The 26896-nt window shown below is 33.4% G+C and overlaps 1 long non-coding RNA gene across 1 annotated transcript; it reads left to right on the top strand.

Annotated features, from left to right (window-relative positions):
- Positions 1-24871: 24871 nt before the first annotated feature.
- Positions 24872-26896, top strand: LOC136063729 (uncharacterized). The gene is made up of 2 exons (XR_010625345.1): positions 24872-25793; positions 26494-26896. It is a non-coding gene; the product is annotated as an uncharacterized LOC136063729 (long non-coding RNA).

Below are 26896 nucleotides of genomic sequence, written 5' to 3'. Positions count from 1 at the left end.
ACAAAAAATTACTGCAGTGTACCTGTGGTGCCGCCGAGGAATGGCGTTACGAACTCCCATCAAGAACATTGGCGGCGTGGTGGACTGGCATCGCAAGCGGCGCAATTGGAACAGTACACAGTATACTAATTTTGTGTGTGTGTGTGTGTTGTTTATTAAAGGAGAATGGGGGGTTTTGGAGGAACGTGGGCTAATTAATGGGCCAGATGGTGGAATTTTTTTTTTTAAGTTTTTTTATTTTTTTTTTTTTTTTTTAATTTCTTTTTCTTTTTGCCAAGTTAGAATTTTCGATTAAACGTTTACTAGATTAGATTGAAATTTTGAGTAGCCCATTCTAAATTTTGAGAGAGCAAATTCCCAACGGGGGGGCCTATGAATATATTTTTCTATAATTTTTAGAATTATTACCAAGTGTAAATGAAGATTAATGAAAATTTTCAAAAACTAATGGGCGCCTAGCTCGTTGTTTAAAATCAAGACGGAAAATTGACAAATAGACAGAAGTCTTGGGTGGCTAATAATGTGTGGTTAGATGAAATATAGATTACTGAATATTATACAATTAATCTGTCTAGTTTCCCTTGTGTTTTGGGTTTTCTCATGGATTGTCAAAAGGGGAAATTGTTAGCATCATGTGTCCATGTATGTTGGAAAACTATTCCCAAAATATGTCCAAATGTAACTTAAGTTGTAAATATTTAGGTGGCATTTGGTATAGGAGAATTCATATTAACTTCCGGCATCCAAATTCTTTAGAATGTGAAGTTTATTTTGCAATTTGAATGCCTCCTGAAAATATAATTATTTCTATGTTTGCTGATTTAACTATTAGAATCTCTTGAATATGAGATTCTTATGTTTGGCTTATTCATAGGAACCTTATAGGATTTTTTTTTTTTCTCATACTATCCTTAGATTTATAAACTCAACATCAAATATTTTTGTTATTAATTTCCTCCAAATATATAATAACGAAAAAAAATATAAATTATAAATTATGACAAATTCATTAAAACTATAGTGTAACATTTCAAAATGGCATGTATAATACAAAAATAACAATATGAAATCGTGTTCTTTATGGAAATCATAACACCATGTTTTGATTATGAAAATAAATATTTTATTTTATTTTAGCATCTAACCAATCCCAAATAGGAGATATAAATATTTTATTTTATTTTAGCATTTATGTTGTTGTGGCGGGAAGAGATAAAAACAAATAAAGAGATATTGATGATTTGTTTTTATGTTTTATTTCCATTGGTTATACGATAAGGAGAAAATGGTAAAATTGTCAATTTATAAAAAAATGTAATTTCTTTTAAGTTTGGGAACCTTGATACCCACCTATTTCAAAGGAAATCCATATTTTTACAAGAAAGGGGGTAGAGTGAGAATTCATAAATCCCTAGCCTATAATTCCCTTATATGATTTGCAACCAAATGTGGAAATATTTCAACATTCTTAGGAATCATAAAACATTACCCCATACCAAACACCAACTTAATGTCTTGTTAACTGATTGAATATCACATTCTAAATCATAAAAAGATGCTCAAGAATTACTCAAGAAGCTATCAAGTTTGCTAGTTTCCTCAACTATAGCTCGATTGATCGAAGTTCATAATAGCATGTATGATCCATGCCTCACACCAGTCAATTGGTTGAACCTTGAGAAATTGAGTTTTCAGATTAGGCCCATGATGACCTTGGCCATGGGATTCATGCATAAGGTTCCAGAAAGTACACAAGTTCATCTCAGGTCATCATAATGATAGAGAAAACATAGAGAGAAGAGGAGATATTGTTGCAACTATGTCTGCTGAGGGTTTTGTTCCAAGCATCATCTCCAACATCTTATTGAAGATCTTGAGGTGTTTATAATGAAGCTGTAGGAGAAACCTTCACCAATCAAGTTGTTATTGTAGTGTTAAACACAAATTGGGTCTTTGCGCATTGTAAATATTCACAAAGTAGAAGAGTTAAACTAGTTTAGAGCTTGTGTGGCCATGTGAGTAAATTCTACTTTGAGTAGTATTTCTAGGATTGAGTTATATTCTTATTGCTGTACTTCCATTCTACTCTTTTGAATTCTTCCATTTGGTGGTGATCGATAAACCCATGAAGGGTTTTCATATCACTATCTCCTTTCATAACCATTATATCACTGTATCAAATTTATTTTAGATGCATTATTTAATTATGATATGATTGTGCCCGCTGTTCACTAAATTAGAATCCACTGCATAATCGATTTTATTAATCAAGTTGGCTAATTAGGATTAGAAGAAATCAATCAAAGTCTAAATTTTCTAAAAATATTCAAATTATGATGTATGAGAAATTGTTATAAATATTATCTCCTCTTTGAGGAATTAGATCAACTCACCAAATCAATTAAAATTGTGGACCTCTTACCATGGTTCATATTAACTAGAATTTATTTTAAGATAAAAAAATATATATATTTACAAGTATATAGCTAATTCTCACAGCCACAATTGCGATATCAGTCCACTAAAATTGTTTATGTAGTTTATTTATTTAATGTTCATATTTATCCATCATACATATAGCATTAATTTTATTGCATTTCATATTACCAATGGCTTTAGTAAGACTTGGGATAGAACCAAATTTCGTCAAAAGCCCGATATCTAGGACTAAATAAGAAAAAATGTGATAAGCTCGATATCTAGGACGTAATTTCGTCTAAAGCTCGATATCTAGGACCAAATTTCGTCAAAATTAAGCTCGATATCTAGGACCAAAAAATCATCAATTGTGCTCTCATGTATACAGATGGACGATGACAAGCTGCTTCGCTATTCACTTTGCAAAGAAAGACCACGAAGGGATAAAAAAAAAATAAAAAAATAAAAACCATCAGTGTAGTGTTGGCCGAGGTCCCTCCAATGGTCAAGTTTGCTAGATTGGAGTGAAAAGAATCACTTGCTAAAATCAATCAGAGAATAAAATGGCTAATAGTTGTGAGTATGAAAATGGGTACCCTTTGTCTTACTGTTGTGTGGGTTTCATAGTCCTCTTGTATTTATTCTTGTAATGAATATCCACATTTATGGGTCGGGAGACGTTGGTCATAAGTATTAGGCTTTTATTGCCCTCAACGATAATTTGTTCATTGGAGTTCATACGTTACTCTTCAACTATCACCTGTATTTAATGTCATTTATGAGTTTGTCCATCTGTCTAATGGACGACTATTTCAAATTTACACTCATCATAATGAAATTGTGCAAAACGACTCCAAAAAAGATAATAAAGATGTATATCATTGCAAAATAGTAGGCCCTCACTAATATTGAAAGGTTTACAAAGACCAAATCTTGATGTTGAGAAATTTAGACCCCAGTTGATAGAATTAACAAGTTTCAATCCAAGTTGTTAATTACATTTATTATGAACAAACCTTATTAAAACAAACAAACATCAATATCATGTCAAAATCTTGCAATGGAAAAATAAATAAGAAAAAATATGATCACCTAGGAAAACCAATGAAATAAACTAGTTTCACAGTAAGAAATCTGGGGAAAAACCTTCCCGAAAAGCAATCCACTATAGTAAAAAGAAGTTTCAGATATAGTACAAAATCTTTGTTCCTAAACTCTACAATCTCTATAGATAAACTCACAGCAGAAACCTTCTGCCACTTCAGAACTTCTAAACTCTTTAATATATGAACACCACCCTTTTGATGCATGGATCCCAGTACGTGACTAACTCCTTTACACGAATCCCAGTATGTAACTCACTCACCAACCTGAGGAAGAAGAATGTTGGCTGCAAAGTTCTTTACTTCATAAACAATGAAGATCAAGAAGCACTTGGTTACAAAACCCCAAGGCGCAAAAAATGCAATAGCTTCTTTCAGAGAAAATAAGGCATCGGTCACCTTTTGCATATGTTCTCCTTGTATTCTCTTCTGTGACAACCTCTAAAATAAGCCTTATATAGGTCTAGGGTTGTGAGAAAAGAAACCCTACACAAATACATAAAAATGGGCCGAAAATCAGATCTGAAAATCTAAATTCCCGTAATGTCGATCAATCAGGAGATGTCAAGCTTTAAACTTCGACAAATACAGCTATCAAGAAGCTATCGAGGAGCTATCAAGGAGATAAGAGATTTCTCAATCGATCCACCTAGCTATCGAGAGGTGTCGAGATAGCGATAACAATCAAATGAAGAGCTCGATAGATAGCCTAGCTATTGAGAGGTGTCGAGTAGCTGTCGAGCTATCTATCTGTTAGTGTCGAGCTATCTGTCCTGCTTTAATGAATAGCTTTTCTTCACTTGTTTCTTGGTTCAATCTTCATGACTTTAATACTAGACTTGAACAATATGTTCTTTGAAGTATTAAATACATCCTAGATCTACCCAATTATAAGTAAAGTGTGTTTTGTCAAAAGATTAGCCAATTACACAAAATATGTCCTTAACACTTGAGTTAATTTCTTGTGTGTTCAATGTAAATCTTCAACACACACATGTAGACACTAATGTAGACACTAAAATTTACAACTCAATTCAATAAATAAGATTTTGGATACGGGTTTGCCAAAACTGAAAATGAATTTACCCTAACAAAGTGGAGTGATGAGTTGATGCCTTGGCCATCCCGTAAGCAATCCTAGTAAAAATATTCCATTCATTGGGGGAGAATAGAAGAAAAAGAAATTAGATTCCACTTTTTAAGGCTTTTACTAACAACTAGGGTTACTTGTGTATCAATAAGTACATGTATAATATGCCTCGGAACTAGGATAGGAAACGAATTTTGGCGTCCCCGTGTTCTTGAACTTGAGTCATAACCTTATCATGATTCTCACAATTAAAATTCTAAGAATAAATTCCATTTATTTAAGTTAAATTTCGTATCCCAAGAATTCTTTCACATTGCACTATAATTTTAGATTCTATTCTCACAACCACCTATCAAAATTTTGAATAACAATTATATGTGGAAGGCTAGAAGCTTTTATGTGAAATTCTTCAAGTTTGCCTATAAATGCCTCAACTACATTGCACAATACAAATATCAAATAGTCATTGCTGCTTATCTAAGGGTCATGCATGAAGAGACATCGAGTGAATTTGAGCTAAGGATGACTTGCTAATATATCAAGAAAGCAATTTGCCTTCTCTTGGCTTCAGAGCAAGTTATCATAGGCTCTACTTCACTCTCTTTTGTCTCAAGTAACACTCACAATCATATTATTTAATCATATTATTTGTGGAGAAAAATTAAAAGGCATTGCCAAAGTGCATTATCATTAAGTTACAACCAAATTTGTAACCAAACTTTATTTTATAATGAAACTTATTCATCTTCTGGAACACCACTACGAACACCACTATATTAAAATACTTCACTCATACATTTTATATGTTTATACAAATATCAAGTCTATAATGAAACCTATTCATATTGGAACACCACTACGAATTTGAACTTAAAACTCTTGTGCTTCTACATTAGAAGAGTTGCAAAAATAAGGATCATGGTAACAATATTTTGGTTGCCCTTGTGTGCGCGCTCACAGTAAAAGCTACAAATCCCCTAATTATGATCATAAGAAACTTCACCGCAAATTGCATTAAGGCTTGCCATTTACACTTCGTCTTGAAAAACTTTAACTAGTATTTGGAGAGCTATTGTTTGATAAATGTGGGATTGACCGTAATCTATACTTACAAAAGACATGTATTGTATAGCCTATATAAATAGGTGAAAAAAATCTTGATATGGAAGCTTTTGAGCACTCCAAAAAATTTTACAAATATATGACGAACTCCTTAGCAACATATATTCCTTATAAGAATACTGAAAATGTTATCAATCCAATATCGGTTACATATATAACAATAAATTATAGAAATTTAGTACATTACCTTTAAAAGTAATAACTTAATTCATTCGTACATATTTAAATTCTTTCTAAAGATGTGAGTGCATGCATAGTTGTTTTTTGTTTTTTGTTTTGGTTGAGGTTAAACATGTTAAATATTAGCTTTGATGCCATGTTAAATGGAGAATATTATCAAACGCAATGTGTTATACCATGTTGTGTATGCTAGAGTGGATGCGGAAGAGGAAGCATAGAATAGGAACATCAAGAATACGAGGGTTACGTGGTTCAGCCTTGACGGCCTACATCCACGGAGGAATCCCTTAAGGGCTACATCTTTATTGTGTAAGAGTGTAGTACAATAACCTGTGTTATAATGAACCCTGACATGAGTATATATAGGTGACTAAACCCTAGACTACTAGTACAAGCAGGAATGGGCTTGGGCCTATTACATTGGGCTAATATATGTTGAATATATATCTCTAACACCCTCCCTCAAACTCAAGGCGGAAGCTCGATGAAGGCTTGAGGTTGGATAAGCATGAGAAGGTCACTTAGAGATGCCTTGAAGAATATCTTTGAAGAAACCACAGTGAAGAATGTGCCAATTGACCAATTTTGGAGTTTCAAATGAAGAAACGGAGTCCAAAATCGGAATCTACGCGAAAAACTGAGCAAGATAGGCCCTTTTGGAAATTTTGACTTTTGGTCAAAGGTCAACGCAAAAAGTCAAAGTCAACTGGTCTAGGGTCAAAGTCAACGGATAATGGTCCGGGTCGGTTCTGGGTTTTCGGGTCGGGTCACGGATCAGGCAGCAGAGCCGCTGACGTCATCCTATGACGTGTCGCTGACGTGGAGTAGGGCTGATGTGGCAACGGCTTGCGTAGCGCTGACGTGTCAAGATGACGTCATCAGACGACATCAGCATCAGACTTCAGGCGCGTGTGGCGCGTGACGTTATCCACCGGCGCGTGGAGAACTCCGGTAGGCGCGTGAGAGCGCGTGCGACGGAGATTGGTGCTCGGACTTCGGGGTTTGGCAGATCGGCAAGCTACGAGGCCGTCATGGTGGCGCGTGTTACCGGAGAAGGATCTGCTCCTGAGGAATCCGAGGCGGCGCGTGAGCTACAACGGAAGCACGTGGTGGCGCGTGAGGCTACCGTTGGTGGCCGTGTTTCTGGGTTTTTGTCGCGGGAGGTCGTGTAACACGTCTGTGGTATTGGTTTCATCAGGCGAGGCATGGATTTGCACAGATCTGAAAAGTTAAGCCACGGCTTGCTTGGTTGTTGGATTTTGACACAGCACAGAGCCATGGTGGCTGCAAGATGCCGTGGAGTCTAGATCCGGCAGGCAAGCATGTGTGACTTTTGATGGTGGTGTGCACGTGAGAATCTTCTTTGCTTGCTAGAGATGTTTGTTTGATGCCAAGAACGAAGTTTGGCTCTGATACCATGTTAAATATTAGCTTTGATGCCATGTTAAATAGAGAATATTATCAAACGCAATATGTTATACCATGTTGTGTATGCTAGAGTGGATGCGAAAGAGGAAGCATAGAATAGGAACATCAAGAATACGAGGGTTACGTGGTTCAACCTTGACGGCCTACATCCACGGAGGAATCCCTTAAGGGCTACATCTTTATTGTGTAAGAGTGTAGTACAATAACCTGTGTTACAATGAACCCTGACATGAGTATATATATAGGTGACTAAACCCTAGACTACCAGTACAAGCAGGAATGGGCTTGGGCCTATTACATTGGGCTAATATATGTTGAATATATATCTCTAACAAAACAAAAGATTAGTGCATTGTTATTTCCTTGTAATTGTACAATATTTAGTGAATAGATTATTTTACTGAATTGACAAATTCTTCGTTTGTAAGAATAATGTCACATTAATCTTTTTTAGTAAAGGGTTGATTAATTGAAAACGAAGAGAGGAAATTGACAATTGGACCGAAGTCTTGGATGCAATTGAAAAACAAGAGGAAATATATGTATTGCACACTTAATCCTCTTATAGTTAATATTTGGATAAGTTTTCTCAAAAAATAAAAAAAATAAAAAATATATATATATATATATATACGGGTCACCAGAAACGCATTGGACCTGGCTGCACGCATGTCCCAGTCATTTTTTTTCATTTTTTGAAAAATAATGGACATGGCAGTGACACAGTGTTACACAGTTGGGACAAAACCTCTGCCGAAAATAAAGGCTGAAATACACTATAACTCTCACGCCCATCTCCTCTCATGCTAATCTTCTTTTTCTTCTTCAGTTCCTAGATCTATTTCTCTTTTATAGTTTTCCCCCTTTGCCCTTTTTCCTTGTTTTGTTTGTGTGCGCCTTTTGTTGTTTTTTCCACCTCACACTATCACACATGCTCATTTATTTATAGTCACCCACGTGAACAAAAGATGAATAGATGGATGCTTCTTCTCAAAATTTTCACTCTTATGATCTGAAGTTCACCATCCATCAAGCCAGCTAGTTAACTTTTTACAGTTGCTTTTTCATTATTTAAGTAGACAATAGACACATATATATTTTTTGGAAATTCATTTTTCTTTTTCCGTGTATTTAGGATTTAAATCTGTCAATGCCTTACTCTACAAAATTCTATTTAATTTTAGGTTTTTGTTTTCCCTATTACCTATTTTATTATTTTTAAAGAGGGGTAGAAATTGTGGGACTTCGAAATTTGAAAGTATATAACGTTCTTTGTACAAAATTAATAACATTGTTTAGGTTGTGGCATAAATTAATTTCCTAAGAGATTCCTATGTGTTGGTTTCGGTGTTTATTAAGGTATTCTAGAGACTCATAAGCTACATCAAAAAAACCATTCAAGAGACTCATAACCTGTATCAGCAAATAATAGTTAGCACATATATCTTTAACTAACATTACCTCCAAAAAATAATGAGAACCAATCTTTCCTAATCATGATATATTTATACCTGACACGGGTGTGAATGAAATGTTTCATCAAACTATTATATATGTTATAGACACATATATATTTTTTGGAAATTCATTTTTCTTTTTCCGTGTATTTAGGATTTAAATCTGTCAATGCCTTACTCTACAAAATTCTATTTAATTTTAGGTTTTTGTTTTCCCTATTACCTATTTTATTATTTTTAAAGAGGGGTAGAAATTGTGGGACTTCGAAATTTGAAAGTATATAACGTTCTTTGTACAAAATTAATAACATTGTTTAGGTTGTGGCATAAATTAATTTCCTAAGAGATTCCTATGTGTTGGTTTCGGTGTTTATTAAGGTATTCTAGAGACTCATAAGCTACATCAAAAAAACCATTCAAGAGACTCATAACCTGTATCAGCAAATAATAGTTAGCACATATATCTTTAACTAACATTACCTCCAAAAAATAATGAGAACCAATCTTTCCTAATCATGATATATTTATACCTGACACGGGTGTGAATGAAATGTTTCATCAAACTATTATATATGTACGTAATGATAAGCAAATGGACAAATACATTTTAAGTACATAGCAGAGGATCAAATGCAAATATGGAATGAAGAAATAAAAAATATTAAACTTGTAATGATAAATTGATTTTAATCTACATAAACATTAAGATATATCTCTTTTATTTCAAATTTTTATATGTTCCTTCAAACCGTTACACAAATTATGATACATAACTCAAGGGCTCTAACTAATATTTTTCTGACTTTCTATTCCATAAATCTGTAACCATTTTTTTCTTATGAACTTTTTGGTTGTAAAATTTTCTCTAATCTCATGGTTTGATTCATTGTGGTTCCTAGGAATGGTAGATTTAGTATTTGAAATTGTCATGCAAGTTTTAGTTTCATGTGATTCATTGTGGTTTCTAGGAATAGCAGATTCCTTATTTGAAATTGTCATGTAAGTTTTAAATTGGTATGTACGTTTCAACCTTATATGTGGTTTTTAATTTTTAATTTTTTTACTTAGATTAATTTGTTTCTATGTATTATTTTTTGTAGATTCTTACTTGAAGTAGTAAATGCTTCAAAAATAAAATGACCTTTGAAAACTGTTAGCAAATTAGTAAAGGGCAAAGTATTGAAAACCAAAATCATAGAGCACTCCACTACAGTGCAGAGTGCGCTATGCAAGCCATAATCCAAGTATAAATTTTATAAATGTGTTTTTTATATGATAGAAGCTTGACAAGATGCTCAAAATAAGTCAAGCTTTAATTGCTTAAAGTCAAATTCTTTTTTTAGACACTATATGCTTAAATATACAACATTATTTAAGTTTAAATGTATGCAATGGAAGTATGATAACTAAGTTTATGTTTAATGCATGCAAAGTTCATTAATATGTAAAGTGATCTCGTGCATTGCGCAGGTTAAACACTAGTATTATTAGTGGCTAGAGTTTAATATTCTTATGAAAGAATTTTTAACAATTATTTAAAAACAAATTAATAATATTTTATCATAAAATTAATATACATATATTCGCCATACACGTGTTTTAATTTTTCAAAAATTGTTGTGTCGCCGTGTTATACTTGTACTTGTGACAGTGTTCATTTTCTTGCTTCCAAGAACGCTATGAATCATGCCTCCATGTTTCAAGCAATTGTTGCTCATGATAGTTTTTATTACATAAAGCAAGACACAGTTTTCCTTGATTAAGAACTGTGGAAGAGTTTAAGAAAGAGAGTGTTTTTTTCCATCTTCCACGAAGGGAGGTTGCACCCCCTTTATGTAACCCAATTCCATGTTATATGTGTGAACCTTGCATGGGGAGAAAATTTAATCAAACTTGTCGAGTAAATAAAACATCTAGGAATGGATTGGGACCCTTTTTTATCTTAAATAACGTAACTCACCAAATCTAATGTAAAACTAAACCATGAGTAATCACCATTTATTTCTTGAGTATTCTTCTCATTGAGGAATCGGATATGGACAATATGCCATAAATAAAATATGATTATGGGGTTTTATTTATTTATTATTATTTATTTATTTTACCTCAGAAGAAAGGGGAGAGTGAGAATTCAAAGCCATGTTCAACCCATGCAAAGAAATGGACAGACATTGTCAATGATCCAAGAGGCTCTTTGCAAAACATGATCCTAATTACTAGAAAAATAAGAGAGAGAGAGAGAGGAACAAAAAAACAATGTAGCAAATCAACCAAACTATTGAAACTAGAATGGCTTCCACTTATTATCAATACATTAAAATACTTTACTTAAACATTTTATATTTTTTTTTTTTTTGGGCCAATATCAGGTCTATAATGAAACGTAGCTATTTGTGTTATGGAGACTACAATCAATTTCAACATAGGACTCCAGTGGTCCTATAACAGAAGGATCACGATAGCAATATATTGGATGCCCTTGTGTGCTTCTAATAAGAACTATAAATTCCAAAACTAAGTGTTAGGTTCTAAAGATTTATGTTTAAATGTTTAGAATCATATTTTTATTGTGTTGGCAAACCGGGAACAAAACATGTCTAGTCTAGGTGTTAGGCAATGCTTAAAAGTGTTAGTTTCAAGGTTCAAGTCTAGCTTACTATAGAAAAAGGAAGACAGTTTCTACCTTGCTCAATTGATCGAGAAATTAGGCTCGACCATAATTGCGATATCAGTCCACTGATTTTTTTTCTTTTTCTTTTTGAGATGAAGTCCCCTAAAATTGTTTATGTATTTATTTTTTATTTTTTTTTCTTGAATAAAAAGGTGGGTCTGCGGTGTGGGCTCATCGACCCCATGCCATATGATGACAATGGGTATTTTCACGTGTACCACACAGGCCTTACTGAGGTTATCGCTCAAACCACTCCTCTCTGGGTGCAGAACGAGAACTCCTACCATCAAGCCACACCCCGTGTGGTGTATTTATATATATATATATATATTTAATGTCATTTTATCCATTTTACATATAGCATTAATTTTATTGCATTTTGTATTACCAATGGCTTTATTAAGACTTAGTATTTATATTTATTAATCTCAATAGAACCAAAATTTTGTCACTAGTTCGATATCTAGGGCCAATGAAGAAAGAATGCAAAGCAACTGCAAAAATAACAATGAAAATTGTATATCATTTGCAAAGACAAATAGCAGGCCCTCACTAATATTAAAAGGTTTTCAAGGGCCAAATTTAATTTGAGCTGTTTTCTTGTGTATTCGATGTAGATCTTCAACACACGCATTTAGACACTTAAATTTACAACTTAATTACATGAATAAGACTTTGGATACGGGTTTGCAAACAGTCAAAATGAATTAAGCCTAGCAAAGTGGAGTGATGAGTTGGTGCCTCAGCCATCCCGCAGGTAAACCTAGTACCAATATTCCATCCATTGACACGAGACTCACATTCATTGAGGGAGAATAGATGAAAAAGAAAATAAGATTCCATTTTTTAAGGTTTTTACTATCAACTAGGGTTACTGGTGCATCAATAAATAAATGTATAATGCATTGGAACTAGGATAGGAAACCAATGTCGGTGTCCTCGCATATTCTTGAACTTGAGTCATAACCTTATTATGATTCTCACAAATAAAATTCTAAGAATAGATTCCCATTAACGTAAATTTTGTATCCCCAGACAGGAGCAACTCCACATTGAAGGTAGGGTGGGCATAGGACCATCCTAATATGGAAAAAAAATTATCATATATGTATAAATATTAAAAAATTTATGATTTTTCTACCTTTAAAAAAATTTGTGGCCACTCTACATTTTTTTAGGCCTAACGTAATTAAATTTGGGACAAAACTTGGCAACAAACTTGGTTGTAGACTAAGATTACAATAACACTCAATATTTTTTTTATTTTATGTAAATTTTGACAAATCCACCATTGGACAACATTTTACTTTTATATCCTCTATGTTTGTAAAATTTTTAAGAAAATATAAGATTAATAACTATGTCATCAATCAAATGTTTAAATTTTAAGTATTTGTAGTCCAAAATTATACATAAAAAATAAGTTTATGATTCGAATAGTAAATAAAATGTTATTGACATGAAATTTGACATTTGTCTTACGAACATAAAGAACATGTAATTCAACTTATATTTTTAAAATATGTAGCCAACTAATTTGCTTAGTGAGAGTGATAGCGTTAAACTACAACTAAGTTTGTAGCCAAACTTTGTTCTTAAACTTTGGTCCCCTACAAACAAAAAGAAAAATGCCAATAAAAATTTTATTGAAATAAAATTTTGAAAGAAGTGTAACTTGCAACATTGATAATAAGACTATAATGAAACAATTTCAAAATAAATAAAAATAAATAAATAAATAAAACTCGTAGAAGGAAATTGTAAGAATTTATGTATTTGCATCGTTTTCTTTGTCAACATATTAAGTTTCCCTTTTATTAGATTTTATATAATTTAAGTTTCTTAATGACAACCTTGAAAAAAATTCCTAAAGCCGCCACTATCCCCATAATTCTATTCTCACAACCACCTATCAAAATTTTGAATGATAAGTGTATGGGGAAGGCTTGAAGCATTTGTGAAATTCTTCAAGTTTGCCTATAATGAAATATCTCAAGGTTGTGTTTGGATGTCAACATTTGGATTTGAAATCCATTGATTTTAAATGCCTTGATTTGCAATCCTTTGATTTAAAAATTCTTTGTTTGGGTCTTTTTAAACAATGAAGGATTTGAAATTCATCAATTGAAATTTCATTGTTTGAATACATAAATTTGAATTTGGATTTAAGATCAATAAAATATATTTTTTAATTATTATTTTTCTTAATCCTTCTACATTTTAATTTTAAATACATGAGATAATATTCATAATTCAATTGACAAGATGATGACTAAATAAATTTTTATTCATAGCCAACTAATAAAATATCTTGCCACTTATTAACAATTAAAATGTTTTATATCAACTAGAGAGGACACCCAAATGCATGGGTATTATTTCACTACATTCAAAATCTCAAACCAAAAATTATTTTAAAGTTATTAACAAATAAAAAGTTATATATTGAGAGAGATAAATATCCAAAATATGTCTTTTACACAACTTCCAAAAGAACAAATTAATGGGGACTAAGTAGAAGTCATATCTCTTCACCAAAATGTTGCGGTTGCTCTTGATTTTCTTCACTGTGAAGTACTCTTCTACAGATGAACAATACTCTATAAGAGAGGAACCGATATTTGCAACAACTTCAACGAGTGGATCTTTGCTACTCCTTTTTCTTTGGTGAGGCTCAGCTGTAGAACTTGTTGACAGAGAATGCTAACGTGGTTGTTGTGCAATGGGAGAATTCAGCTCATTTTCTCCTTCCATAGCCATAATAATAATAAATATCTCCTTTGTTACCTTAGCCTGTTACAAAAGGATCTACAATAGTTTTTTGCCCAGCTATTCCTATCTTTTAGTTCGGTCCTACATTGTTGATGTATAATTTGACAACAGGTGTTAAATGAGGATCTGCGGCTTGTAGTTGGCCAGCAAGAGCGCATGCTCAATGACGCTAATATCTGGAATTGGCCTGTATCCTATGATAAACTAGGGGTAAGGTACAGGCTATGGAGAGATGCCGTGGACAGAGGAGCTAAGAAACTACCCTACAGCGAATCAACAATTTACAAATATTAATCAAATCAATTACTTATTACTTCACAACTCATAGATAGTTCATAGAAGCATTTCATCAAACACATAATTTGCATTACAAACCCACAAAAGAAAATAAAAATTGAAAATAAAGACAAACTCAAAACAAATCATTGAAAATACTATGAAACAAAATGTAAAAACAAATAAACAAAACCCAAACAAAACCCCACAAACAATCAAATGAAACCCAAGCAAACCCACAAAAAAAATCAAATGAAACCCACAACCCAAAGCCTATATGGATTTAGATTTAGTAAAAATAGAGAAATAGAGAGGTTAAAGAAGAAGAGAAGAGTTGAGAGTGACAAACCTGTGTTACTGCAAGAAAGAGAGAAAGAAGAAAGAGCATGTGGCGCCGAGGAAGAGAGAGGTGGAGAAACGTGAGAATAGTGAAAAGCGTGTAGTGAGGCATTTCCAAATTCCGTGGTATGTGAGGGAATTTGAAATCAATAGATTTGGACTCCTAAAATCCATGATGAATTTAAGCCAAATCCAAATTCTTCTCATTTTAAGTTATCCAAATCCAAATCTAAATCCATGATATCCAAACATACCACAACTTCATTGCATGATACAAATTTCCAATATTCATTATTCATTGCTGCTTATCTAAGAGTCATGCATGAGGAGACTGAGTGAATTTGAGCCAATGCTTGTTTTTGTTATTTCTCCTAAAGTTTCCAAGTAATGTTGTTTTTGTGTACTCTAGAATCCAACGTGAGAAACAGGCACGCCATTTGCACTAATTAAATCAACAAAAATGTTCTATTAAACCATGCCATAGTAACACAATATCATAAGGGACGTAACAATAATCCAAATAGGGACGTTAGAGTCGAATTCGAGGAGGTTAAATATGTAAAGAACATATATGGGAATTTTTTTTCTCATAGTCAATTATTTTGGGACCCTCTTATCTAAAGGCACATAAATTCTAGAAATTATGCAGTGAGTGCAAAAGAATTAGGTCAAAAAACCAACATATTACCCATTGAGACCTGTAAGCTTGTATCAGAATCCGATCATGACTATCATCCTAAGAACAAATTCCCGTTGACGCATCATATCCCAACATTCCCATCACACAGTCATCTTCCAGATTCTATTCCAACCAATCAATAATACAATGTGTAACCCCAAGGATATATCTCTGCCTATATAGTATATATATGTCAATTACGCCGAAGGATTTAAAATAAAGAAAGACATGAAACTGGTATATAGAAGATCAGCGAAATTTGTCTGTTAGTCTTGCATGAAGAGATAGAGAGTGGAGTTGAGCCTGGGATGACTTACCGAAATTTTCTGTGCAAGCAATATGCTCTGGCTCGGCCATCGGCTAAGTCTTTCTTGGCTCCCCTTCGCTCTCTGTATCTCTCATGCTAGGCCCTTGATAATCATGAATTTGCACCAGATAATATCTCTCTCTCTCTCTCTCTCTCTCTCTCTCTCTCTCCCAAAGACCCAAAAAAGATGAACTCTGTGATTGTTTTGGCAATGGTTAGGATACCGCTTTTTATTTCAACTTGGTAGTCATACGGTCTCATCCTAGTTTTAAATTAAATATTAGTATAGTACAACGATAACAGAAGGTTAATTTAAACCCTTTGTAGTAGGAAAAGGATCTATTTGCAGTGAAGCATAGAGAGGAATGGATCCTTTTCTTTGTAGAAGACGAGTCATTATGTGCAAAAGTATTTCCTAGAACTCATATGAGGAATCAGATAGCGACAAATGCCAAAAATAAAACATGACTCTAGGGTTTTTATTTATTATCATTTTTTTAATTATTTATTTATTTGAGCTTACAAGAAAAGGGAGAGAGAGGACTCAAAGCCAGGTTCAACCCATGATAAGCCTTAATTACAATGTCAATGAACCAAGAGGCTGTTTGCAAAACATGATTCTGGTAAACCCCCACCCCCCCTCCACAACGTTGAAATTCCAATGACCTTTGGTACTTATTATCAATACGTTACAATAATTTACTCATACATTTTTTATGTTTTTGCCGATGTCAAGGCTTTAATGAAACCTATTTGCGTTGTGGAGGACTACAATGAATTTCAACATAAGACTCTTGTGCTCCTACAACAAAAGGATCACGATAGCAACATATTGGTTGCTCTTATTTTCTCCCAATAAAAGCTACAAATGCCAAAGTTAAGATCATGAGAGAAATATCGTCACAAATTGCTTTGAGCCTTCCATTTAAATTTTGTCTTCAACTTGTTCAACTAGTATTTAGAGAGCTTTTGTTAGACAATCGTGGAATTGGGCCTAAGCTATACTTACACAGTACTTGCAAATACATGTATTGGGAGCGAATCTAAATAGGTTGTAAAGTTGTTATTTACAACTATGTATTTTGTTGGTGTTTATTCCGTGCCAAATTTGATTGTAATCATTATCAATTGTTTATACCCTGTATCTATTGTGAGATTTGTTGTAAGGGATGTGTGATAGAGAGAGAGTGTGAAGACTCAAGCATTTGAAGGCTGAAGAATTCTCGCGGGTATGTCGTGACCTAACTTCCCGCGAAATGAATCATGTGTCATACACATACTGGAATGCGAAGAGTCAGGCCAGGTGGAGACAGCTGTGTCTCGCGAGTATCTCACGGGTAAGGCCTTCCCGCGAAACACCCTCGAGGCAATCTGTTCTGTCAGCCTATACTGAATGACTCACACTTTTTGTACCTATCCTATATATACTCTCATTACCCACAAATGTTGAGGAATGCTTCAGAGAGAAAATCCTAGTCAAACACATTGGGAATTAGAGATTGTCATCCCCACCTTTCTCTATACACTTGCTTGTGGTATTTTCTCAACTCTTCCCTCTCCATTTCCATACCATTGAAAGGTTGATAGCTCAAACACTTACCACATCCTTTGAGAGTGTTGAGTGACGTTTTGGTGCTGCTGGGAAGTATTAGAAGAAGCCTGGAATGGCAGATGCAACATGGAGCTTGTTGCGAGATCCAGAGAGCTAAACAAGACACGGTTCCGAGAAACCTTGTTGGAGTAGGAGCTTGGAGGACTTAGGTGCATCAGGTAGATTAGGCTTAGAGGGTCTCTTACTAACCCATGTATCCCAACTGATTGTCTAGTGGATCGATTTCTGCTTGGACGGCGGCAGAGAGGTTTTTTGCCGAGTTCTTCGGTTTCCTCTTTGAAAACACATCTTTGTGTTTTCTGTGTTTGCATCTTTCTTCCCTACTCTTTTATATTCCATTACTGTTGTGTCGCTTAGTTTATGGATTAGAGTAGCTTATTTGTTCATCCGCTCGCATTTACATTACTCCGCCCCTTGTATTAAGTTATTGTAAAATCTATTGAGCTGTAACTTTAATTGGGGGGTCTAAATTGCTCTTGTGTTTTCAACACATTTTCTAGCTTTCATAGGTGAAAACAAATCTTGATTTGGAAAATTTAAGAGAACACCAAAGAAACTTAGAAACATATGTTGAATACCTCATGGTTTTAAACATTAGAACAGTCAAAGAACCGAAAAAGAAACTGGTTCCCAATTTTGATCGAACCAATTTTGGGTTTGATTTTTTACTCAATCGGTTGGTTCGGTCCAGTTTTTTAAATAGTGTAAAATCTACATAATAACATAATACAGAAGGTTAGTACAATAACTTTAGATGCAATAACTTAGTTCATTAGTACATATTTAAGTTCTTTCTAAAATTGTTAGTACATTTGTATTTGTATTTTTCTTTTTTGAGAATCTAGTACATTGTTGTTATTTCCTTGTAATTGTATTTTTAGTGAATATGTAGTGTTAATGAATTGACAACTCCTTTGTTGATAAGATCTCATTCTTTAAAGTAAAGGATATTGGCTAATTAAAAATCAAGACATAAAATTGACAAATGGACAAAAGTGTAGGCTAATAAAGTGTTGTTAGAAGAAATATAGATTACTAGATATTATACAATTAATCTGTTAGGTTTTCCTAATGTTTTAGTTATTTGCATGGATTGTCAAAGGAGGAAATTGTTAGTGTTATGTGTCTATGAATGTTGGCAAACTATTCTCAAAATTTGTGCTAATGTAACTTAAGTTGTAAGTATTTAGTGTCTTGTTAAGTGATTAAAGATCACATTTCATGAAATTCACTTAACAAGATCACATTTCAAGACACAAGAAAATGCTCAAGAATTGCTTAAGGAGCAATTGTGTCTTCTAGCTGCCTTAACTGTAGCTCAATTGACTGAGGCTCATTATAGCTTGATTCATTCCTCAATACTAGTCGATTGGTCAAATCTCAAGAAAATTGAGTTCTCAGATTTAGCCCCATGATAACCTTGGCCTTGGGATTTGTGCCATAGGGTTCCAGAAAGTACAAAAGTTCATCTTAGGTCATCATAATGGCAGAGAAAACATAGAGAGAAAGAGAGATATTGTTGCAACTGTGTGCACTAAGGGTTTTGTTCTGAGAATCGTCTCTAACATCGTAATGAAAGATCTTGAGGTTTTCAGACTACAGTTGCAGCATAAACCTTCATCAATCAAGTTGTATTACAGTGTTTGACATGGATTGGGTCTTTGTGCATTGTAAAAATTCACAAGGTAGAAGAGTTCAATCATGTTGGGATGTGTGTGGTCACATAAGTAAGTCCTACTGTAGATAGAATTTCTAGGATCGGGTTATATTTTTATTGTTGTTCTTCCACTCTACTATTTTAAATTCTTCCATTGGGTGGCGATTGACAAACCCACAAAAGGTTTTTCCTATCACTGTTTTCTTTCGTAACCACCATATCAATGTATCAAATTTATTTTTTGCTGCATTATTTATTCATGATATGGTTGTGTGCACTGTTCACTCAATTAGAATCCATTGCATAATTGATTTAATTAATCAAGTTGGCTAATTTGGATTAGAAGAAATCAAGGGTAAAACATTTTTCAACAATATTCAAATAATGATTTGTGAGAGATTGTTATTAATATTATCTCCTCTTTAGGGAATTAGGTCAAAGCACTAAATCAATTAAATTTATTGACCTCTTTCCATTGTTCATATTCACAAGCATGAATTTTTAGATGCCACAATTGCGATATCAGTCCACTGATTTTTTTTTTTTTTTTCTTTTTGTGAAGAAGTCCATAAAAAAAAAAAAAAAAAAAAAAAAAAGAGAGAAAAATGCTACGTCCGCAATATTTATCACAATACTTTTATAACAAATACTAAGTAGCAGGTTGTTACAGTCTGTTATTAATGACAAAAAATATTATAATGGTGTTTTCAAATAGATAACAAGAAGCAAATTAAAACCTAATATTTGTTGTAAAAAATATTATGAATGTTGCACTTCTAAAAAAAAAAAAAAAGAGAATAATAATAAGAATTGATTTAGCAAACTTTTACTAGTTCTCATTTAGGTCTACCACTAACACCACTCTTTTACTTACCACTATCAATCTGCTACATCAACAAGTGTAAAAAATTTTGTCAAATTTTTGTGTCTATAAAATTTCTAAAAAAAAGAAAAAATTCTACGTAGTTCGTGTTAATTAGTAGTAGTTTTGCATCTAAAACAAGATAATCAATTTTTGCCTTAGGTCCTTAAATGCATCAAGCCACCCTTGATAGTACATATAGCAGTAATTTTATTTCATTTTGTATTATCAGTGGCTTTAGTACGACTTTGTATTTATTAAACTCAATAGAACCAAAATTTTGTCACTAGTTCAATATCTACGGCCAATGAAGAAAGAATGCAAAACAACTGCAAAATTAACAATAAAAAATGTATATCACTTGCAAAGACAAATAGCAGGTCCTCACTAATATTAAAAGGTTTTCAAGGGCCAAATTTTGAGCTAATTTCTTGTGTATTCAATATTTTAATGCAGATCTTCAATACACGCATTTAGACACTAAAATTTACAACTTAATTACAAGAATAAGGTTTGATACGGGTTTGCCAACACTCAAAATGAATTGACACTAGGAAACTCACATTAGTTGGGGGAGAATAGATGAAAACAAATACTAAATTCCACTTCTTAAGGCTTTTACTATCAACTAAGGTTACTGGTGCATCCATAAGTACATGAATAATGCCTTTGAACTAGGATAGGAAACCAATCATGGTGCCCTCACATTTTCTTGAACTTGAGTCATAACCTTATCATTAACTCACAAATAAAATTCTAAGAATAAATTCCCATTAACACAAATTATTTCGTATTCCCAAATAGGGACAACTCCACATTAAAGGTAGGGTGGTCACAGAACCACCCTGACGTGGAAAAAAATAATTATTTTATATAAATTTTTAAAATTTTTTTATTTTTTTACATTTACAAGAATTTAGTTTCACCCTACATTTTTTTTAGGATCAACATAATTAAACTTTAGATAAAGTTTGGTAACAAACTTAGTTGTAGACTAAGGCTACTATTCCACTTTTTTTTTTTTTTAATTATTGGATATGAATTTTGATAAATCTACAATTGGATTACATTTTCTTTTTTATATTCCATACTTCCAAAATTTCAAAAAAATCAAAAATCAATAGCTATGTCATCAATCAAATGTTTAAATTTCGAGTTTTTGTTGTCTAAAATTGTACATAAAAAAATAAGTTTATTGATCGAATAGCAAATAAAATTTGATTGACAAGAAATTTGACATGTATTTTAAGGGCCAAATTTTAAGCTAATTTCTTATGTATTCAATATTTTAATGCAGATCTTCAATACACGCATTTAGACACTAAAATTTACAACTTAATTACAGGAATAAGGTTTGATACGGGTTTGCCAACGCTCAAAATGAATTGACCCTAGGAGACTCACATTAATTGGGGGAGAATAGGTGAAAAAAACATTAAATTCCACTACTTATGGCTTTTACTATCAACTAGGGTTACTGGTGCATCAATAAGTACATGTATAATGCCTTTGAACTAGGATAGGAAACCAATATTGGTGTCCTCATATATTCTTGAACTTGATTCATAACCTTATCATTAACTCTCAAATAAAATTCTAAGAATAAATTCCCATTAACACAAATTATTTCATATTCCCAGATAGGGACAACTCCACATTAAAGGTAGGGTGGTCACAGAACCACCCTGATGTGGAAAAAAATAATTATTATATATAAATTTTTAAAATATTTTGATTTTTTTTACCTTTACAAGAATTTAGTTTCACCCTACATTTTTTTTAGGACCAACATAATTAAACTTTAGATAAAGTTTGGTAACAAACTTAGTTGTAGACTAAGGCTACTATTCCACTTAATTTTTTTTATTATTGGATATGAATTTTGATAAATCTACAATTGGATTACATTTTCTTTTGTATATTCCCTACTTACAAAATTTCAAGAAAATAAAAAATTAATAGCTATGTCATCAATCAAATGTTTAAATTTCGAGTTTTTGTTGTCTAAAATTGTACATAAAAAATAAGTTTATTGATCGAATAGTAAATAAAATCTGATTGACAAGAAATTTGACATGTGTTTTAAAAACATAAAGAACATGCAATTCAACTTGTATTTTCAAAATATGTTGTCGTGTTAATTTGTTTAGTAAGAGTGTTAGCCTTAAGCTACAACTAAGTTTGTAGCCAAAATTTTCCCTTAAACTTTAGTATATCCCCATAACAATATATTAGATCCTTACAAACAAAAAGAGAAATCCAAATAAAAATTTTATTGGGTTAAAATTTTAAAAAAGATGTAACTTGCAATATTAATAATGATACTATAATGTAATGATTTCAAAATTAAAAAAAAAAATTAAAAAATTAAAAAAAAAAACTTGTAAAAGAAAGTTGTAAGATTTTATGTATTTGCAACTTCTTTTTTTGTCAATTTATTAAGTTCTCTTTTTATTAGATTTTGTATAATTTAATTTTCTTAATGATTACCCTAGAAAAAATTCCTAGAACTGCGCTTGTCCCCACCAAAATTCTATTCTCACAATCACCTATCAAAATTTTGGATGAGAAGTGTATGTGGAAGGCTAAAAGCTTTTGTGAAATCCATCAAGTTTGCCTATGAATTCCTCAACTGCATTGCATAATACAAATATGAAATAGTCATTACTGCATATCTAAGTCATTCACGAGGAGACAGTGTGAATTTATGCCAATGCTTGTTTTTGTCATTTCTCCAGAAGTTTCCAAGATATGTTGTTTTTGTGGACTATAGAATCCAACGTGAGACACAAGCACGCCAGTTTCACTAATTAAATCAACAAAACTGTTTTGTTAAACTATTGCAGAGTAACACAATATCATAAGGTAAGTCACAATAATTCAAATAGGGACGTTAGAGTTGAATTCGAGGAGGTTAAATATGTAAAGAACATGAGAATTTTTTTTTTCTCATAGTCAATTATTTTGGGACCCTTTTATCAAAAGGCACATAGAATCTAGAAATTATCTAGTGAGTGCAACAGGATTTGGTCATAAAACCAACATATTACCCATGCAGACCTGTTAAATTGTGTCAAAATCTTATCATGACTATCATCCTGAGAACAAATTCCCATTGACGCATCATATCCCAACATTCCCATCACACATTCATCTTCCAGATTCTATTCCCACAACAACCAATCAATAATACAATGTGCAACCCCAAGGACATATCTCTTCCTATATATATGTCAATTGCGCTGAAGGATATAAATTAAAGAAAGATATGAAGGCGGTATATAGAAGATTAGTGACATTTGTCTATGTGTCTTGCATGATGAGATAGAGAGTGGAGTTGAGTCAAGAATGACTTGCCGAACTTGCTGTGAAAGCAATATGCTTTGGCTCTGCCATCGGTTAAGTCCTTCTTGGCTCTCCTTCGCTCTCTGTATCTCTCATGCAAGGCCCTCGATAATCATGACTTTGCACCAGATTATCTCTCTCTCTCTCTCTCAAAGACCCAAAAAAAAATGAGCCCTGTGATTGTGTTGGCAATGGTTAGTATAACGCGTTCTATTTCAACTTGTTAGTCATATGGTCTCATGCTGGGGCGGGCTCCCCTCCCGTTATAACATCTCCAATTCTCTCATGTTTTTACACCGATGAAAGACACGTGGCAAACAACAAATCCTAAGGTTAGAAAATTCACACATCAAATACCAGTTTTTTCTCTCAATTTTTTGTCTTTCTTTCTTCTTTGCATCTTTCTCTAACATCCCCACCCTAATGGATCTCACCTACCTGAGCATCAGATGCGTCCAGATTGGCAGATTGGAACTTGATGGCAATGGGTTTGGGCTAAAACTGTGGGTTTCACAGCTAAGATTGGCATAGCAAAACAAGAAACCATTGTTGTTTGGATTGGCACTGTGGGTTTCATGGCTATGTCGCTATGAGCATCAAGGCTCGTTCTGGCGGAGGCGTGTGAAATTGAGGTCCTCCGACGAGCTTGGGGAGGTGAGACATCGGGTCTGATACGGATTTCTGGCCGTGGGAGTTCCGATGGGCTGTGGGTTTGGCATGAAACTTTTGAATATGCTTTGAAAGCTGTGAAAGAATCAACCGTACCAGTTTGAATGCTTCCTCTCCTTCTTCAAAGCCTTGAAGCAGCTATGATATTCTTCTCTAATCTTTTATTCCTTAATTTTTTTATTCATTTATCCAATTAATCGGCCTTTCTCTTCACATTCAAATCACAATTGATAAAACCCAAATCAAAGACCCAATTCATTGTTCTGTTCTCCATCATAAGTTGTTCCCATCAAACTTTGAAGCTCTTGAAAGAGTTCTTGAGCTTCCTAGATATGGGTCTGGAGCGGCTGATCATTTCGTGATAGTGGAAACCATCAAAATATGATTTTGAAAGATCATTTTTCGTATCATGTGATTGAAGCAAACCCAGAAAAATTTTATTGAAAACTGAAAAGAGTTAAAAGGGAGAGAAAATTATGTGGCTTATTTATAACATTTGGATTTGTTGCTTGCCACGTGTCTTTCATTGGTGAAAAAACATGAGAGAACTGGAGATATTATAACGGGAGGGGAGCCCGCCCCGGTCTCATGCTAGTTTTAGCGTAAATATTAGTATAGTACAACGAAAACAGAAGGCTTTAAACCCTTTGTAGTAGAAAAAGGATGGAAAAGACTAGTCATTATGTGCAAACGTATTTCCTAGGGATACAGATCCTCTCCATTTTCCTTTAAAATGGAAAAGCTCCAGTACACAGTGAGGATTTTGTCCAAAATGATCCACGCTCAAAAATGATCCACGTTATTTAAAATGTAAACCACACTTAAACTAGAGTTCAACACACTTAACTGGGGTTTAACTCAACCGAACAAAAAAATACTCTCTCACCAGCCGTTCAAACTCTCTCTCTCAAATTTCAAAGTTCAAACTCTCTCAACCTCCACTTCTAGCATACTCAACTCAAACCCATCAGCAAAAACAAAGAAAAAAACCTTAGTTCACCAAAGATCCCGACACCCATACACGCATCCTTTTTAGACCCAGATCAGAGAAAGAGTAAAGGTTGGGGTTTAGAGAGAATCGGATGTAGAAAGAGATTTCAGACCCAAATCAGAAAAGGTTAGAAGTTGATGATCATTCAAGTTTGATCTATGGAGGGAAATGAGATTGAGAGACAGAGAAAAAGATTTTGGTCAAAGGAGAGAAGAAACCACCATCGGAGGTGGTGGTTGCGGTGAGCCAGCCTTGTCGATTTGGTTTACACCCAAATCAAAGAAGGTTAAGGTTTGGGTTTGGAGAAAATCGGGAAAGAGAGAAGTTGATGCTCAATCTCCACGGCTACTACTAGCAACCACCGTGTTCCGCTCCACCAATTCTGACCGTGGTTCCGATAAAGTTCCTCTAAACATTGAATTAACTAAGCAAACCCATCTTCTCTGAATATTTCAAAATCTCAATCTCTCTCCTCCATTGCCATGGTTTGCTGTCTCTCAACCTTGCTGTCGCCGCTACCACAATCACCAACGTGCCAAGCCATAGTTGTCTCGTCGGCCACGTCTCACACCAGCCCAAACTCGCCGAACCCACTGCCTAATGAGTTTTCTCTCTCTGATTTCTTATTTATAAGCTCTGTTTGGTTGCTTGGAAAACAAAGGAAAATAAATTAGTATATTGCTATTTTTTTATTATTGATTTCTTAATGCTGAGTTTGGCTTCTATTCTATGTGGGTTGAGCTTTGGGATGAAACAAAACAGCTGGTGGGTGTTTCAGCTTTATAGGTTGTTTTGATCTGAATCTGTTCCAAAAGGTAATTGATTTTTGGGTTGTTTTGATACCACACCCAAGTTTCTTGAGGCTAGGATGAAAAATCTGAAAAAGGAAAACAATAAACAAAGCGAATACTGGAAGGTGTGAGAAGAAATAGAATTAATCATTGGAAAATGGAAAAATCTTTATAATTTGCAAAAGTTAAAGAAAAAAGACATGTAAATGATAACATATAAGAAAAGCATGAGTTAGTTTTTGTAAGCTAGGGTAAACTCTCTTCCCTTTGTTGTGCCTCATCTTCTAATTTATTAAATTATCTTAAATTTTTGGTTAGTTGTTTGCAAACTTTCAATCTAATTTTTTTACTTACTATTCTTTTGGGGGAGGACTTAGGGGAAACTTTTTGACAATTTTTATTTGGTAAGCATGCATGAGTGCACTAATTCACCATATAAAAAGCTTACAGCCTTGTCTGTTATTGTAAGGTTAATCACATTGGCTTGAGGATGCATAAACTAAATGTATGATACTGTGAATGTTCAATTTTGGCTTTTAATCAGTTGTTAATTATTTTTATTCTTCTTTCCCCTCTCCCCAATCCCACAAAAAACATAATATTGGTTGCGAGTAATCATCAAAATACAAGCTTAGTGTTTTACATAATCATAATGGTTAAACCTGTTGGAAAATAAAGAAGTTTACAATATGAACGATTGGCATTTGTTGGATATTGCTTGTAGGTTTCATCAATCCCTGCTTGGTATACTTTCCTGCATTATTATGAATCATCAATAACTTGAGGGGGTAAGACTCTCAAAGTGCAAGGTACTTTAGGCGATTGCATTTCATATGCCCAAAAACCTGGGATTCTAGAGCTTTGGTACAAAAAACTTAATAATGAAGAGACTTCATACCAGGAAAGAGTGGGGCAAGCTGTATAACACGAGACAAGTTAAAGTGATCAAGCTAAGACTGAAAATTGCTAACTGTGGAAGGAATGTATGGTCAATAAGCAAGAGACACGCCAATTGTAGAACTGGATAACATTGTTATCAAAGTGTATATTTCAATAGAACTCTAATTATTATGGCTTTTGTGATCAAAATGTACATTTTAATAAAATTTGTTCTTTTTTGGATCAAA

The sequence above is a fragment of the Quercus suber genome, unplaced genomic scaffold (genome assembly GCF_002906115.3).
Source record: "Quercus suber isolate HL8 unplaced genomic scaffold, Cork oak 2.0 scaffold_566, whole genome shotgun sequence".
NCBI classification, from domain to species: Eukaryota; Viridiplantae; Streptophyta; class Magnoliopsida; order Fagales; family Fagaceae; genus Quercus; species Quercus suber.
Note: the sequence above shows the minus strand (reverse complement) of the source record. Positions and strands in the feature narration are given on the sequence as shown.